Raw genomic sequence first — 6,952 nt, forward strand, 5'->3', positions numbered from 1 at the left:
TACCTAGAAAGAACTTAAGTTCTCCCATCAGACTCATCTCAAACTTTGTCGGCATTGCCTTTAGCAAACTCCTTGCATAAGGTAGCATTAGAAGAACCAGATATGATATCATCCACATAAATTTGAACAACAAGGATATCATTTTTGAATGTCTTATAGAAAAAAGTAGTATCAATGTTTCCTCTAGTAAAATCATTTTCTAAAAGAAATTTTCTTAGTATTTCATACCATGCTCTAGGAGCTTGTTTCAGACCATACAAAGACTTATTAAGTTTGAAAACAAAATCTGGATTTTTATGATTTTCAAAATCGGGAGGTTGGTGCACGTACACTTCTTCAGTTATGTAACCATTCAGAAAGTAGTATCAACTTTTCCTCTAGTAAAATCATTTTATAAAAGAAAATTACTTAGTCTTTCATACCATGCTTTAGGAGCTTGTTTCAGACCATACAAAGATTTCTTAAGTTTGAAAACAAAATCTAGATTTTTATGATTTTCAAAACTAGGAGGTTGGTGAACATACACTTCTTCAGTTATGTAACCATTCAGAAATACACTCTTAGCATCCATCTGATACAAGATGATGTTATGATTAACATCAAAAGAAATTAAGATACGAATAGACTTTAACCTGGCAATTGGTGCAAAGGTCTCAGTATAGTCAATCCCATATTGTTGACTATAGCATGTGCAACCAGTCTGGCCTTGTTCCTTACCACTTCACATTTTTCATTTAGCTTGTTTCTAAAGACCCATTTTGTCCCAATGACATGAATTCCTTTGGGTCTAGGCACAAGAGTCCACACATCATTTCTAGAGAATTGGTTCAATTCCTCTTGCATTTCCAGAATCCATTCAGTGTATATAAGCGATTCATCAACAAATGTAGGTTCTATGAGGGACACCAAGCCCAGAACCGTCTCTTCAGAGGGTTTGAATGAGAATCTAGTTCTGACTGGTTCAGTTTTATCTCTCATAATCAATTCTTAAGAATGTGAAGATTTTTGTCTGTGCTTTCTCAGAGGAGTCTGAATTTCAACATCTTCTAGTTGAACATTCTTAGATAGTTTTGCCTCAGAATCTTTAGCTTATGAAGCTTTCACTTCAGAGACTGAATATGTGATCTCCAGATCTGCAAACTTTTCAACTAACTTTGACTTTAGGCAAGCTTATTATCAAATCTGACATGAATTGATTCCACAACAGTTTGTATTTCAGTGTTATATACTTTGTAGCCTTTAGAGCGTTCAGAATATCCTAACAATAAACACTTTTGTGTCTTAGAATCAAACTTATTCAGATTGTCTTAGTGTTTAGAATAAAACAAGTACATCCAAAAGGATGGAAATATGAAATTTTGGGTTTTCTATTCTTCCACATTCATAAGGAGTCTTACCTATAATAGGTCTTATAGAGATCTTGTTCTGAATATAGCATGTTATGTTAACTGCCTCTGCACATAAGTGCTTAGCCATGTTAGTCTCGTTGAGCACGTTGTGTTAACTTCCTCTCTACAAATCCATTCTGTTTTGGAGTTCTAGGACAGGAGAAATCATGGGAAAATTCAATTTCATCAAAGAGTTTTTCAAAATATTTATTTTCAAATTCACCACCATGATCACTTCTGACTTTAACAATTCTAAAGTATTTTTCATTTTGCACTAGTAGGCGCTAACTTTAACGTCGATCACAAATAACGCTAATTGGACGCTCATACCCAAAAGTTGACGCTATGGTATAAAATGATTGTGTGTCATAACTAGCGTCGTCCGTTCGCGACGCTATAATATTGTGTTTTATTCCTTAGCATCGGCTTGCTACGACGCTCAAGTTCTAGACATAACCATGTGGCATTGGCTATAGTCGACGCTATGGTATAAAAATGCTTGTGTGTCATAACTAGCATTGCCCATTCGCCACGCTATAATATTGTGTATTGTTCCTTAGCATCGGCTTGCTACGACGCTCAAGTTCTAGACATAACCATGTGGCATTGGCTATAGTCGACGTTATTTCTAATTTGTTTTAAGACCTAAACCTATTTGTGATGAAACTTGTTTGCAGCGACCTTAATATGTGTGTACTTACTAGCGTCGGTTATAAGGGACACTATATTATTCTGTATTGTTCCTTAGCCTCGGCTTTCTATGACGCTAATCTTGTAGACATAGCCATGTAGCGTCGATTTTAGGCGGCACTAGGTTTAATTTTTCTTTGGGACCTAAACCTATTTGGGATGAAACATGCTTTTAATTTCTCTTTTTAAAACTACCAAAACCTGTTTAGAACAAAACATACATTTAATTTCTCTTTCAATACTTTCCAAACTAAATGGAAATACAATATTATGAGGTAAAAACATACTTTGATTGTTGTCATCAATACATAATATGCGGAAATTAGATTCTATACATGTATTCCACAATATTCAAAGAAACAAGAAAACTAACAATGACAGAGCAAGTGGACAACGATTTGCATAACTAAAGTTCAAATCATAATCTAATAAACCAAAATAAGAAAAACAGGTACATCATCACAATCTAGTACGAATTAGCTCGTCCATCTAACCAAAGATCAATGTCACTTAATTGATCCTCATTCTCCAATAGGTGGTGCTTGTGTTCTTTCATACTTGCTAGAAGTGGTGCTTTTGTTCCTTGTGTCATGCTTCATGCAAGATGTGTTTACGGCTAGAGCCTCGTGTGTCATATGTCGTGTCCGACATAACCTATCAACAACTCTTTTTTACACAATTAACATTAACAAAAATGGATTAAAAGATGTTAAATTGTTAAAAAAACCAAATAGTGAAAGTTTTAGTCATCTTATGGTTTCTTGTTCATTAGTGCTCTCTTCTTTGATCCTTCTCCGGTCATTTCAAATTACACCGACCATGAGCCACAAAAATCTACACAATTTAGGAGGAAACCAATCAATATTATTGAAATCTACATATAAATCTACAAAAATATCAATACACAAGAGAAAACCAAATGGCACAAAGAAAATCAAGGGTGACAATATCAGTAGCGTAAATGTTTTCTTTAGAATTAGAATGAGTGAAAAAATTCAAACTAAAAAACACAGTGGACTCCACATGTCATTAAGAAAAATACGTAAAATATCACCTAAAAGGAACATAGTTACCTAATTTTCAATTTAAATAAAAAAATAAATCATTTTTCTTGATAAAGAACAATCTCAAGCATGAAACATGAATCAGTTTTTCACTTCACAATTCAAACATCAGTATTTCAGACACAACAATTAAAAACAATGTCAATATTCCAACTAAGCCACATTCAATAAGTTCACCATAGTTCAACACCCAATCAATTATTCTATTCGATTGAAATGATTATCCAAGTTCATCAGACAGTATATACAGGACACATCAAGTAAACAATTATGTGCATTACTGATTTCTCCAGTTGCCTCTCCTCACTGAGAAAGCATATAAAATACTCTAGCCTTTTTTTCAAATATGAGCACATCAAGCTGGGCCTTAAATAGAATCAGGGGAGTATACCCAATTTACAAGGAAAACACTAAATTCAATGTCACAAACTTATGGATATCCATTCCAGTTCAAAGCTATAACCAGAGCAGAAATATAAACTCAACTTCAGGAAATCACCTGATATATACATCCATATACAACTATTTTGTTTTAAGATGTGTCGGTGCTACCTAGTTAAAAATAGATTATATATAACCACTTGTATGATATCTGCATGCATATACAATAGCATTGAGCAATATATCTACTTTCAGAATGGTACTTACCTTTGGAGTGGATCCATTCACCAAAGTATATCCAATAAACAAGAGCAAGGTGAGACTTAATAATGCCATAAGATCATTTTGATTAATCTGTATGACTATGATGAACTATGCAAAGAGATCATTCTAGTTTAAACAATTGCACACTTTTGTAATAACAAAGGTTATGCCCAAATAAGCATGATGAAAACATAAGCTTTCATTCTTGCTCCATAATAAGGAGGTTTGGAAATATCTAGCCGGTTATTTTTGAACTGGTTTTTAAGCCAGTTTTCTGCACCTTTAAAAAAACCAGTTTTAGTGTGTTTTGTTAAAATGGATTTAAAACCAGTTTTTCGGTGATTTTTTTTAAATGGGTTAACAATCATTGATAGCAATTTTTGTCAAAAAAATCATTAATAGCAACATCCATAACAAAAAACAGAACCAATATGTATAGAAAATACTCAAATAGAAGCAGAACAGAAGCTACAGGGAATGAATTCAAAATGCAATAATAAAGTTCATTCAGCATACTCAAATAGAATTCTATAATATCCTAGATTAGGAGACAAATTTAATAATTAATAAATCATAAACAAAAACCAAAAAATTGACATTTTGGTTGATTAATAAAAGCATCTAATTGCATATCATATAGTTATAAGATCTAATAGTTACTTCTTGAAAACCAGCTACCAGTTTTTGTAGTGAATAAAAGGATAGCAGCAAGAATTCCACAAGATAGCATAACCTGTGATATTTATAACCACATCCTCCAAAGAACAAGCAATCTCTATTTTTCCAATCCTATACTTTTTCTTTTCAAAGAATTGAATAAGAGCTTACATTGGGAACAATAAAGGAGGATCACGATCTAAGCATGCCCAATATCCATAAAGTGAGTATAAGTTTTCAGCAGCAAATGTACTCACCATGGACTCAAAACTGAAAAAACCAAATTGCATATCCAAGAATCAAGAGCTTTAACCGATAAAATTGTGATTCGAATCAAACTTAAAAATATATTGTTCAAGACTTTTAAATTGTGATTCAAGTCATACTTGATGGATATTTGACTCCACACACAAGAGGGGGGTGAATTGTGTTTTTCATAAAAACGGTAGTTTGAAAAAATTTCTTTATCATTATTAGAGTTTAAAAATATTTTGTTTAAATAAATATGCATAAAAATAAAGAGGTAAGGGTAATAGAAATGACACTAGGAATTATAGAGGTTCATTCGAAATGAAATGACCTAATCCTCACCCCATGATTTGATCTTAAGAGTATCCAATAAATCTTAAGAGCTTTTAGTATGTTGAACTCTTGAACTCCCTTATACAAGGAAAAATGAAATTTCAGGCTAATTTCCAAACAAACATCGAACACTAGAGAGAAGTGGTTATTCATCCTTCCAAAGATCTTGAGGTTATTGGCTCCAAAGTTCGACCATGTGGTAGTAGCCATAGAATAGTTGAAAAATTTGTCAACACTGACAAAAAAAGAGCTTCAAGGGACGCTTGAATCTCATGAACAAAGAATGGTTCAAAGAGATGCAGGCAAGTCAAAGAGTGATATAGCTTTGCAGGCACAATCAACAAGAGAAAAGAAAGGTAAAATAAAGTGGTTCGACAACAAAGGTAGAAGAGACTACAACAATTTGGTTGGTCAAAATCAGTAAGATTGAGGTTGGTCGAATCAGAGAAAGCTCTCGTACCAAAGCAACCAAAGAGGTGGTGTTGCAGGTAGAGGAAAAGGTGGTGGTAAAAAACCTAACAAAAGTCACACTCAGTGTTTCAACTATCAGAAGTATGGTCACTGCTCTAATGACTGTCCTGAAAAAACAAAAGAATCAAGATAATGATGCAAAGTTTGTAAAGCATGAAGAAGAAGAGATATTGCTAATGGTCACAACAAGAGATGAAGAAATATTTCAGAACCAATGGTACTTGGACTCAGGATGCTCATCATACATGACTGATAGGAAAGATTGGTTTGTAAACATAAAACCCTCAATGAAGAACATGGTAAAAGTTGCAAATGACAATACTCTAGCAGCTGGAGGTATTGGTGATGTTCTGATTATGAGGAAAGATGGAAAAAGGTCAGTAATTTCCAATGTATACTGTACATACCAGGCATGAAAAGAAATTTGTTCAACATAGGAAAATTGGTCGAAAAGAACTACAAAGTGTCGATCAAAGACAAGATGATGAGAGTTCTCGACTCAGGTGGAAGGTTAATCTTGAAGGCACCTACGTCTTAGAATAGAACCTTAAGGATTGAACTTAATGTGATGGAGCACAAGTTCCTTGCAACTGCAACTAGAAGGGATGAATGAATATGGCACTATAGACTTGGCCATCTCAATGTCAAAGACATCAAAGATCTGAAGAGAAGAAATATGGTTCCAGAGTTACCAGAAATTAACAATCCAAATGAAGTGTGTGAGGAATGTGTGCAGACGAGGCAATACAAGAACAACTTCAGCAAGGATGTAGGAAGAAGTCGAAGGAAATTCTTGAAGTTAAATACTCTGATGTGTGTGGTCATATCCAGGTGGATTCGATTGGAGGTAACAAATACTTTGTCACATTCATAAATGATTTTAGTCAAAAATTGCGGACTTACCTGATCAAGAAGAAAAGTGAAGTGATCGAGGTATTTGCCAAGTTTAAATCTATGGTCGAAAAACAAAGTGGTCGAAAACTGAAGATTCTGAGGAATGGTGATGGTGGAGAACATGAGTCGAAATACTTCGATATGTTATGTGAGAAAGAATGGATTGTACATGAGGTGGTGTATCCTTACACTCCACAGCATAAAGGAATAGTATAACCATCATGAACATGGTGAGAAGTATGTTGAAAGACAGGCTTCTACTCAAAGAATTATGGAGAGAAGTTGTGTCTACAGCAACATATATTTTGAACAGATGTCCAACGAATAAGCTAGATGGAATCAACCCAGAAGAATGTTGGTATGGTATCAAACCTAGCTTTAGGCATCTGAAAGTATTTGGATCTATCACACACAAGCATGTGCCAGATCATGTGAGAAGAAAACTTGATGACAAGTCGAGTCATATGATCCTAATAGGATATCATTTGACTAGAGCTTACAAGTTGTTAGACCCAGTGAACAAGCAAGTAGTAATTAGCAGGGACGTAATCATAAATGAGC

At 34.1% G+C, this 6,952-nt stretch overlaps 1 long non-coding RNA gene across 1 annotated transcript; it reads right to left on the reverse strand.

The window, feature by feature from the left end:
- Nucleotides 1-2,346: 2,346 nt before the first annotated feature.
- Nucleotides 2,347-4,901, reverse strand: LOC127107954 (uncharacterized). The gene is made up of 2 exons (XR_007795873.1): nucleotides 4,616-4,901; nucleotides 2,347-2,912 (listed from the first exon to the last, which is right to left on the reverse strand). It is a non-coding gene; the product is annotated as an uncharacterized LOC127107954 (long non-coding RNA).
- Nucleotides 4,902-6,952: the final 2,051 nt, after the last annotated feature.

The sequence above is a fragment of the Lathyrus oleraceus genome, chromosome 7, assembly GCF_024323335.1.
Source record: "Lathyrus oleraceus cultivar Zhongwan6 chromosome 7, CAAS_Psat_ZW6_1.0, whole genome shotgun sequence".
In the NCBI taxonomy this organism is placed as follows: domain Eukaryota; kingdom Viridiplantae; phylum Streptophyta; class Magnoliopsida; order Fabales; family Fabaceae; genus Lathyrus; species Lathyrus oleraceus.